Genomic DNA, 11,443 nt, shown 5'->3' with positions numbered 1-11,443 from the left:
GCTATAGTTCACAAAAATCTTAGGCATCTCCAGTGAAATTCGTAAATACAGGTGCCCAAGACACACACTGTGATTCTGAAAATCCTTCCTTGTCTTGGAGGCACTGAAAGGCCACAGCTCCTAACTTTGTGACTCCATCTGCACAATTTCTGTAACTGCCTCTGTTCTGAACTGCCCCACTTGTCACAGAGCAGAGCAGACAACTGGAAGTTTACTAGTATTCAAGAAATAGGCTTACATACAAGACTCGACATTTTGTCAAGCAGACATTAAAAAAATCAGCAGCCAGCACACTCTATAAGGCTGGGCTCCTGCAAGACAGACAGAAACAGGTCTTCTGGCTCTCCATTTTTTTTCTAGTTTGAATGCAAGCCTGAACAACTTCAGCTCATAGTTTGGGGGGGGGGGGGGGGGGGGGAAGGGCTTCAGGTTAAAAATCTCACTCTTAAGAGCAAGAAAAATATTCTTCACAACCAGGGTGGTCAAACTCTGGCACAGGTTGCCCAGAGAGGTTGTGGGATCTCCAGCCCTGGAGATATTCAGAACTTGACTGTACAGGGCCCTGAGTAACCTGATACAACTTCAAAGTTGGCCCTGATTTAAGTGGCAGATCAAACCTGATGACTAGCACAGGTGCTACCCAGGCTAAACTATTCTGATTCATTTTTACATTTTTTTAACAAACTTCATTACATTTTTGTTAGTAGAAAATATCTCTACCATACTTTGTATTCTGTTCTACATAAAAGACAAGAAAGAACAACTCGTGCCTTAGAGAGTATCATTTTTGAAGCACTAGCCTGGCAAACACTGCTAGTAAAGAACAATCTTTTCATTAGCACTGGGAGGATCAGCTATTTCCATCTCAAGTGTCTATGAGATCCTCCTAAAAACAGTGTTGTTTTGTTTCATTTTGTTTTCTGGACAGAGTGAACTGGGAGAGGGAGAGGGTTCTCTGCCAACACGTGCCTGCGAGAGGCTGCTGGTGTCAGTAGAACTGTGCTGATGGAGAAGCTGAGAATCTGATCCAGAAACTGGTGGAAGCCCATTTCACATCTGCCACAATACACCCAGCTACTGCAAAGAGCACAGTTTGTTCGGTAATATTCATCATCTTCCCACCTCTGGCAAATAAGATAAATCAGGCCAAATGTACTGTGTCTGCATGAGGAATATCCAGGGTTTTGTAAAGAAATTGGATTCAGAAAGACATTTTCTGTCAGTAAGCTTTTGCAAAAAATCTGCTTTCACATGGAGGTAGGAGTACGGCTTCATAAAAACAAACCTCTCTACAGTCTTTCCCCAAAAAAAGCTCCAGAGACGAAGGCATCCAAGAGGGAGAAGTATTCTGTTAGTATCCAATATAGAGAAGGGAAGATAAAATGAACAGGACCATATTTATTTTACATTTATTATTGAATTCTGCATGAGATGCATTTCTGTTAAAGGTAAGTGCATTGTACAGTACAGAAAAGTTTATGATTGTACAAAAGTCTAGTTATAACTACACTTATCTGTGCCCAGAGTGAATGGCCATTGTTAAACGAAGTAACAGCTTCCAGCATCAAGATGCAAAGTTAATATGCCTAGAAAATTAAGGTAGGCAGGAGATTTTGGTGTTGGCCACCAAAGAAACGGTCAAAGAGTACGGAGTAAGGGACGCACCTGCAAGAAACTTCCACACCACTGACCTCGGTTCCTGGCAGACGGATGGGCTGGAGCAGACCGGCCTCTCAGGCTCTTCTTCCTTCAGCTGCTTGTCCCATCTGCCCTCCCCTCCTCCTTTTCCATTTGATTACAGAAGCACCTTTTCCAGTCTTTAATCCCTGCGGGTTGGTGTAGCAAAATTTAGTTCATCTTCCTTGCTAAGAAGCCTTCAGATGGTTTCAATCTTAACATTAGCATAACCCTGTGCTAAAAATGTTTTTTTCCAGCTTATACTGGCTACAAAATCATATTTAACATCATTATTAGTAAACCCAGTTCCTCAAGGGTGTGCATCACATAGTCTAATATTTGGATAGCTATATATTCTTTGTAGCATCACTGGAAAGGGAGCCTCAGAAGAACAGTCCATAAAGGTGTTTTCTGGAGGAGAACCAGAGATTTACACAAAATGATCCCTTTCTTTTAGAATGTAGAACTGATATCATGGGTTTGCACAATTACTTAATTTAAATATGCTGGGTTTCAACCACAGTTTATCAAATACTAATCTAAAAACCTAGACACTTCAGAAATATAATACAAACCAAACATCACAAAAGTGATCACTTAATACTTTAACTACAGATACTTCGTATGCACTGACTATGATGAATAACTGGTAATGAGAAAGTGCAAACTGCTGATTATCCCATTAGCGGCTCTTCAGCAGCTAATAAAGAGCTACAGCTTCTCTGATGACAACTACTGCGGCAAATCACTGCCAGTTCAGGGGAGCTCTCTGCTGGCGAGCTGCCAGCAACCTCCATACATACAACTTCACCGTCATCGTAGCTTAGAACTACTTCTGATTCCAATGTCAGGGGGGGTTTCATCTATTTTCAAAAAAAGAGGTTAAAATTATCACTATTTGTACTCTCATCCCGTTCAGGTTGGTTTTCCAGAAGGGGAAATTTCTATATACTCTGAATTAATTTTGTTTTAAGTAGCAAAGAATCAGGTGTCGGGGCACCCACCAGGAAACATCTCTTCTCCCCACTAGTGTAGGTTACCTTCAGCTGTTAATTTCAGTGAGTTCCCTGAAATTCCTAAATTGTTCAAAAGAAACTTTAGAGGGTACAGATTTTGTATTTGGGATAGATCTTGGATAGTGCCCGATGTTTCTCAGGTTGGAGGAAGGGAGGATTGCATCCTGTAATTGTTCATGGGGCTGGAAAATTTCTCAGAATAATTTTATCACATTTTTCTATCAACAGTTGCCTTCTCCTTAAAGACAGCTAAAGCAGGTAACTGAAGTTTGACAGAGAAAACAGTACAAATCAAAAATTGTTTCCTCTAATTTCACAAGCTTTAAAAATAAAAGGTCTTTTAAAGACTTACAGTATTCTTATAACACACGGACATTTCCAAACTGGCGCCAACTGGCTAGTGCCAACTAACTTCCCCACTACACAGTACTGTACGGATATACTAGCTAAGACAGATTTTGCACAGACCTATCTCAGGAGCTTTTGAGAACAAAGACCCTTGACCTCCCCAGTTCCAAGTCCGGCAATTACATGGCCAGTAAAAGGAGATATTCACTAAGTCTCTCCCTCACCACCATAAATCTATAAAATTCTGTACTAATACCTAAAGGCTGGCGTTACAAAGCCAAAGGAGAAATTCAAAGATCAAAATCCCTTCAGGAAAATCTAACCTAATGTGTTCCTTCACCAACAGGATATATTTCTGGTTTTACCTCTAACCCTGTGCTTTGCCATCATAATTAAACAACACTGTAGCTTGTCTTGCACAAAGTGTCTTTTTCTTTGCCATTTCTTCAAGCTGACATGAAATATTATTCAGCATCAAGATTTGGAAAAGACTTCATCTAGTTAAATTCCAGTTTATATTGCCACCTAGTAAAATATAAAAATAGAAGAATTATTAGAGCTTGGAGTTGTACTGATCCTTACTCCATTACTGTAGCTACGTTTCTGCTAGGTCCTCTCTTAGGATTTCTTCATAGGGTTTTCTCTTCCTGCATTCTTGCAAGTATACCTTCACTATGTGTGACTGCATTTATCCACTATCCCCCGTTTGTTGCCCAGTGTTTCTTTCTTGATTTATACTCCAGTTAAGTAGCTAGCCATGCCACAACGAAGCACTGCTCGCTCCTCTATTTGCAGGTGCCAAAAGGTAGGTACAAGTGGTACTCACAGACAAGGATAGGACTGAAAAATTGGCCTAAGATGTATTAGAAGTTAATGAAGTTAACTTCTACATCAATGGCATGTATAAGAAATCTTATCAACAGGTAATAAGTGATTATTTTATACTCATAAGAACTACAGTTGTCAGAAAGGTTGATTATTGGAAACTGTAGCACTATTTGTGCTTCAAATGATGCCTTAATACATGCTCTCCATAATTTCAGCATTAAAATGAAATGCCAGACCTTATTACACCTTTCCCAGTTCTTGCTCTTTTATATATCAAATATGCAAACAAAATGCAGGGACCTTTAATTTATTTTTCTCTTGACAAAACATTTGATTCATTTTCTATACTGGAAGTTTAAAATTACTTTTCAAATTATAAAGAACCACTGATTAGGAGATCATGAAGAGTCTGTCATTCTATGAGTCAAAGTGATACAGCAACAGTCAAGCCCTTGTGAGTTTGTATCATTACTAATAAGACAAATCAAATATTTTTTCATCCTTTCCATTGCTTCTTCTGTCTTACTAAGTGACTGTAAAATGTTCTGTTTCTTCTATCTATTGCTTTATTTTTTGCTGTCGTTCTCTGCCAAAAATAGAATTCCTCTTGCAGTCTGGAAGCCAGGCTGTTCTTCATATATTAAAGAACCTTGTCCCAAAAGTCTTTCCTCATAGGCCAGCTTTTACTTGCAAGGCACATGCTCCCTTACTTGCTCCTGCATACGGCTGTCACTGTGACAGAATCTAAAAAACCAAATTACAGAATAAAGTGAAGGGTTTTTAGGCAGGCGACGAAGAAGATTAAATCAGAACCACAATAAGACCGTAGCTAGAACAAGAGTCCCTGTGCCCCCGCGCTGCCCAACACACCTGCCTCCCCCTCCTCCTCCTTTCCCACCACAGTGGCCATCAACGCTCACTCCCGGCAGCCACACGCGGCCACGAGGCAGACGGTGCCGCGGGTGAGCCACTGCAGAGCTGTGCAGCAGCTTGAAATTTCGGTCCGTGGTTTCCTACGCCTTTTCCCACACGGGACGAGGTGGGAAGTCTGCCCTGCGGCATCGGCCCTGGTGAGGCGTAGGCAGGGCGGCCGGCAAGGTGCAGGATGCTCCTCCCAGCGAACCTGAGGGCTGCAGCGGGCCCTGCAGACTGCAATTAGCAATTAAACTGGATTAAATTAAATCCAGGTAATGCTTGAACAGCTGCTAATCCTGCAAAATATGTCATGTGAGCGTTAGCACCACTATTCCGGTTTTACAGCTATCCCCGGAATGCTGTCGAGCTACGGCGCGCTCTCTGAGGTGGACTGGAAGAAGCTGCCCAACAGAAGCCCCAACAGAAGCCCCAACAGCACCTTCTGCGGCAGCTGGGATTTTCCACATTCATTTACCATGGAAATTCCTGGCAGATGTAACAGACCTCACTTGACTCATCAACACAGCAGTGTCACAGGCTGAGCTGCTGTAACTACAGATCTTGGCATCCTGCGTAAAGCCTTGATAATTAATTCCTTCCAGAACTGTGCTGATGCAGGAGGCCATGAATCCACGCTGCAAGAAGGTTAGATGGTTACTGCCAGCTGTCAGCACGGACCATGACCACTGCATCGTGATTTGATTCTTGTTACCTCTTGTCACTTGCCACCACCTTCCACAGCTTTTTCCTTTCCATATCCAGTCAGTCCTCAAGAGCCTTTTCACACTTTGCCTACCAACCCCATTTTAGCAGAAGGATGGGAAAAATTCATTGTCCTCTTATGGCCTTGTGCTGGTTTGGGCTGGGATAGAGTTAATTTTCTTCCCAGTAGCTGGTATTGTCCTATGTTTTGGATTTGTGACCAAAACAGTGCTGATAACCCAGGGACGTTTTGGTTCCCGCTGAGCAGTGCTTGCCCAGAGCCAAGGGCTGTTCTGCTTCTCCCCCCACCCCACCAGCGAGGAGGCTGGGGGGGCACAAGGAGTCAGGGGGGGACACAGCCGGGACAGCTGACCCCGACTGACCCCAGGGACATCCCACACCAGAGGACGTCATGCTCGGCAATAACATCTGGGGGAAGAAGAAGGAAGAGGGGACGTTGGGAGTGATGGCGTTTGTCTTCCCAAGGGAGCGTTGGGCGTGCTGGAGCCCTGCTGTCCTGGAGATGGCTGAACTCCTGCCTGCCCGCGGGAAGTGGGGAATGAATTCCTGTTCAGACTGGACATGAGGAAGCATTTCTTTACCAAGAGGGTGGTCAGACACTGGAACAGGCTTCCTAGAGCGGTGGTCAATGCCCCAAGCCTGTCAGTGTTTAAACGGCATTTGGAAAATACCCTTAACAACATGCTTTAACTTTTGGTCAGCCCTGAAGTGGTCAGGCAGTTGGACTAGATGATCGTTGTAGGTCTCTTCCAACTGAAATAGTCCTATTCTATTCTATTTTCTCTGTTCTGTTCTATTCTATTCTAAATCAGGCCAACAGCTGCTGTTGCTAATGGAATAGGTGACAAAGGTGCTTATTCTTCCATGTTGAAGTTGTTCCACTTGATGTAAACTGATTACAAAACTATTGGGTCAGATAAAGGGAAGAAATATAAGTTTAATTCTATATATCACTAGGAAGACACTCTTCTAGACAGAGGGAGCACAGAGTTTTATCTCTGCCTTGGTAAAAATTAAGTATTTTATGTTGAAGTTGTTGTCTGCCTGGCTTTTCTGCCAGGCAGGTTTTGAATTCTATTAAGATAGAATAGATGGTTTGGATCCTGTCCCTTTGGATGATATTCTTTCAGTCCAAGGGGATTACACTATGATCTCAGTTACATCAGCAGGAACCCAGCAATACCTATAGGATGTTGCTGAAATGATTGGAATGACTAAACCAATCATAAGAATACAGGGGCAAACAGATCACAGCTGTGAAAATGCAAGCCTAGTTACATGAGTTCAACCAAATTTAACCTCAAAAATCTAGTTTTTTTCTAGGAGTCACTGAAATCAGATGGTTCTGATTCACTTACAGAGAATCAATGGTATCAAACAAAGGTCGTGTTTTCCTGAATTCCCATAAGCAACAGTGTAAAGACATATTATTAACAGCACTCAAGAATATTATGACAAGTGTCACAATAGCTTTTGCATTTTCTTGGAGCTGATCAAGACGATTTAAGAATCCTCACTTTCATTTAAAAAATACATTTCTATCTCCCAGTGCCAGAGAAACAGTTTCTTTGAGAGTCTGGTGGGGTTTTTTGTTTTGATTTTTCTTCTCAAACCCTGTGCTAAACCAGCCTTAATTAGTAAATAAAAGTTTGTATGCTGTATAAGAAATCACTTATAACTTTTATTTTGTGGTGTCCAGATTCAGTCATGCAGAGCTTGCCACTGATATTAATGGGTCTGCCTCACTGATTTCAGTGGTTTGGCAGACACTTTTTAGTCCACTCCGACCTGATAGGTGCTGGTCTGGGCTAGGTAGCGCAGACCTAACTACTCACTGCACCATTGCTTTAGCTCCTTTGGTACCCAGACACCTGAGTTTCCCTTCAAGAGAAGCACGATCAAAGGGAGGATGACATACAGCCACTTCTTGTCCTGACACAGAGTCAGGACACAGCCAGGAGCACACCCAGGAACGAAGACTATGAGCAGTCTGCAGGACATTCTTTTCCCACAGTTGGATATACCCCAAAAGGAGCATTTTTAGCCTCCTACAGATTAGATAAGGAGAGAGGAGTATTAATCTATCTAACAAGATGACTTAGGTGGAAGAGGGGAAAAATAAAACCATACTGAATTGGGAATCTATTGAGTGTTATACTCTTCAACTGCAAGTTTTCTGGCCCAAACCAATCAATGTGATGGCGACCGAGAAGAAGACATGCTCTGTGCTGTATGTAGAAAGAACCCCTTCTCTTAGATTTTAGAGTCTGGCACAACAGCCAACTCTGCTGTACCATGGTCAGCTAAACTATGGAACGGTAAGAGTATGTTAAGCAAAACATAAACCCCAGTCAAGTTGGCTGGTTTTGCAATAAAAATGCTAATTCTTTCTGTGTGAAGGAAAAAGCTACTTACAATGCATATTAGTGGGATCCGCAAATGATAAAATAAAAAGGTCATAGCTGACTCAAAACCCCTTTCATCTAGTGACTTGTATGTATAGACGAAACTGCACCACTTTTATCTGCTAGCTGTGTAATGACTGAATTTTGGATTCTTGTAAGTCCTGTCCCCAGTCATTTGAATATTGTGCTTTTTCATCCATCTTCATGTTTCTATAAAGAGACTTTCAAAAGACCAAAAGAATATCACAGTAATGTTGAACATTACCACATAAAGCAACAAGCCAGTTAAAAGCTCTCATCCTCGTAGATACAAGGACAAACAGTAACCTTTATGTTTTCAAGGCTGAGCTCAAGGAATTAACTGCGTGGGTTTGATAGCTTTAATGAAAGTTGTGTGACTAAAACATTATTCAGCTCTCTACAATCACCACACATGAGCCCAGGAAGAGAAAGAGCAAGAGGTTTTGTGAAAAGAAGAGATGACTTTCTAGTTAATTGAAATATGCATGCACAGTCACAATGTTTATCCTTTTTTTTATTCATAACTATGTTTGGGATGTTTTTAATCAGGAATCCTTACCATAATTTTAGAAAGAAGTTCCAAAAAAACTCCCTAAGTGATGTAGACCCTCAGCCTCACCCAAACCTCTATGACTGAATGAGCTTGCTTGATTACATGGAGAAAAGGTGAAGAATTATTAGCCCATTTACACAAGTTAAAAGACAAAGGCACTGCCCTGTAAAGCACTGTATCAAATAGCTCAGCTTATATCAAGTCCACAGTTTTCATACTGATTATCCAAAAATGGCCTAAGAAACAGAGCATCTGAAAGTAGGACTCCATAATGTCTTTCTTCAAGGTAGGGACCTAATCTCTCTTTGCCTTCACACAACTTTAAAATCACTTTTCCTCTTATGGAAAAGATTCTTTAAAACACATTTCTGACTATGTTCAGCCACTGCTGAGACTCAATACCTGAAGTTACAGCAATGCAGAAGAGGTAAATCGCTGCAAATCACAATACACACTCTCAAAATCTGAGTTGACCCCGCTGGTGCAAATGACGGTGGCACAAAGCGCCCACAGAGGTGTACACCACCGAGTGGGCATGGGCATGGCTAAGTCTGCAGCAGTGCAGGTAGAAAGAGGATCATTAATGAGGACGCAAGAGAGCTGCTACTCTGTTAGGCTTTCTTTGAGTCATTTTTCCTTTGTTTCTTCTCGGCAGGCAGAGTATCTACTAAATTCTGCAGTCTCCTCCTCCTCCAGTGGCGTTTGTAAAGGTTCTCAGGTGATAGATGAATCTGACTGAAGCCAGGAGAGCTGCATGAAGCTAAACCTAAGAGATTGTTAGTCAAACATTTTCTGTATTGTATACGTTTTAAAAACTTGAAATAGTTCAAAACATATTGATGAAAAAAGACCAGAATAGAAGTGAATCTTGCAGGAATGAGACCCTTTCAGTCATTCCATGGAAATCTCTGGCAGAACAGCCTTCAGATAATTAGGCAGAAGGCATAAAAAGCATACTAAATTCCTAACTTTTCAACCCCAGCTGGTAATGTTAAATGAACGGAGAATAGTTGTCATGTTCTCTATTTACATTAGGTGGCACCATCCTCACAGATTTATGGTTTATGTCAAAAAGCTGTAAAACATTCATTCTGAAATCGAGTATGAAATACCTTGGTACAGTAGGTACTTGATTTGCAACCAATAGAAACATCTTTTACATTATTTAGACAAGAAAGAGAACTTAGTTTCAGCATAAAAAAAAATCTCCATTACTGAAGAAAAGCTGCAAGGACTACCTAGGAGGAAAGTAGAAATGCCAAGGGATTTACTAGTAAACCTTGCTCTGTAATAGGCTTATTATTAAACCTGCAATGCACTCTCCACCTCTAAACAGTCCTGTTCCCAGAAAAATAATAGCTAAAACCCACTTATGATTCAAATTATTTAGCTGGGTTGTGATAATTTGCCAGGACCCTTACATTCTTCAGTTAATAATGGAATTTCTCAGAAAAGTTGACTGAGGTTGCCAATTCCATTTTGTAACATTCATCACTATTTCAGTGTCGTTCTCCCCATGTTAAAATGAAATCAGAACTTTTTAAACACTTTTAGAAAAGGAATGAAGGAAGGGGTAAGTGGCGACAGCAACAAACATCCATTTCAATTAAGATCAGCCTCTTCTCAGATCACCTATATGTCAGGCAAGGTGTGGACTTTTAGGCATGGATATTCAGTGTCTCTAGGTGGTACCCCAAAACTAATGAAGAAAAGAAAACTTTTTATATCTTAAACACATTTCTGCAAAATGTTTTCACTCTGGGGTACTTCAATACTTTGGTAACAGCGTTCCAGCTGGCTGTAGTCCTAACTATTTCCATGCCATTAGTCTGCCATCACAGCTGAAAAATCTCATTAGAAAGAAATTCTTACAAGACTCATGACACTAGTGTTGCTAGTCTCAAGGAGAACTCTTGGAAGAGCTGTACTTGAAAGCTTAGGGTTTAGTTTTGCCAAACTTGGAAAAATAAATACAGTTAAACAGATACGAACAGATGAATGGGAACTAGCATCTCTAAATATTTCAGGAAATCAGAAGAGATGTGACTTTCTATTTAATTGCTCCATCTCTAGTTTAACACCAAAGGAGCTCATGCAATCAGTTTAAGTAACTTCTCTTTCATGGCCTAAGGAGTTACCTAAGGAGTTAGGGTCAAATTCGTAAAGGCAAATAGATGCTGTTTGAAATATTCACCTACACAATTTATTGCTTTTATTGCTGATGATCCTCTGATACCAAATTTCACCCCAGTACAAACTCATTAATTTATCAGTGCTCACAGAGACAGGTGACCCAAACAGCCTGTGACTTAAATGAGAGTTAGATAACAGAGGGATTTTTTTAAATCTCCCAAGGACCCAATATGCAATTTTAGATACCAGGTAAAACCAGACTCAGAATCCCATTACAACTGGTGCTAGTGGAAGGGCTTTTCATAAGCTTTAAGATTTGATCCAGTAATGCTAAATGTCGTTCCACTCTGTTTATATCCAGATAAAAAAGCTGTGATAATTTGAAGTTAGGTGATCCAGGTAAAAAGCATGTTAAGATATGGAAGGCCCTAAAAACCTAGCCTTAACTGTGTCTTGGGATGACATCATGCAATGGCCATGCAATTATTATTAAACGCATCATAGTATTTCAGTCCCAGGTAAGACTGGTCTGATGACAAGACACGCTTACGCTGTTTTTTTGCTCATATTGCTACTTCAGAGCTGAATTAGGATGACTGATCTATTTATTAAGAAAAAACCAAACATGTCTCAAATCACAGCAACAAAAGTTTTTCTGTTCCTCTCAAGGAAACTGCATTGGTATCAACATTAAAGAGTTTTCAAAACACTGCAGCAAAAGCTTGCTGAAAATACTTTTAAACAGTGAGGGTTACTGGGTCGCTCTGAAGTGCCTGAGTTCCTTCCTACCACCTGTAAGGGTCTTTACAGAGCAGATCTAATGG

Source organism: Haliaeetus leucocephalus, unplaced genomic scaffold (assembly GCF_000737465.1).
Source record: "Haliaeetus leucocephalus isolate CR32 unplaced genomic scaffold, Haliaeetus_leucocephalus-4.0 Scaffold195, whole genome shotgun sequence".
Lineage (NCBI taxonomy): Eukaryota > Metazoa > Chordata > Aves > Accipitriformes > Accipitridae > Haliaeetus > Haliaeetus leucocephalus.
This window is presented reverse-complemented; position numbering follows the sequence as displayed.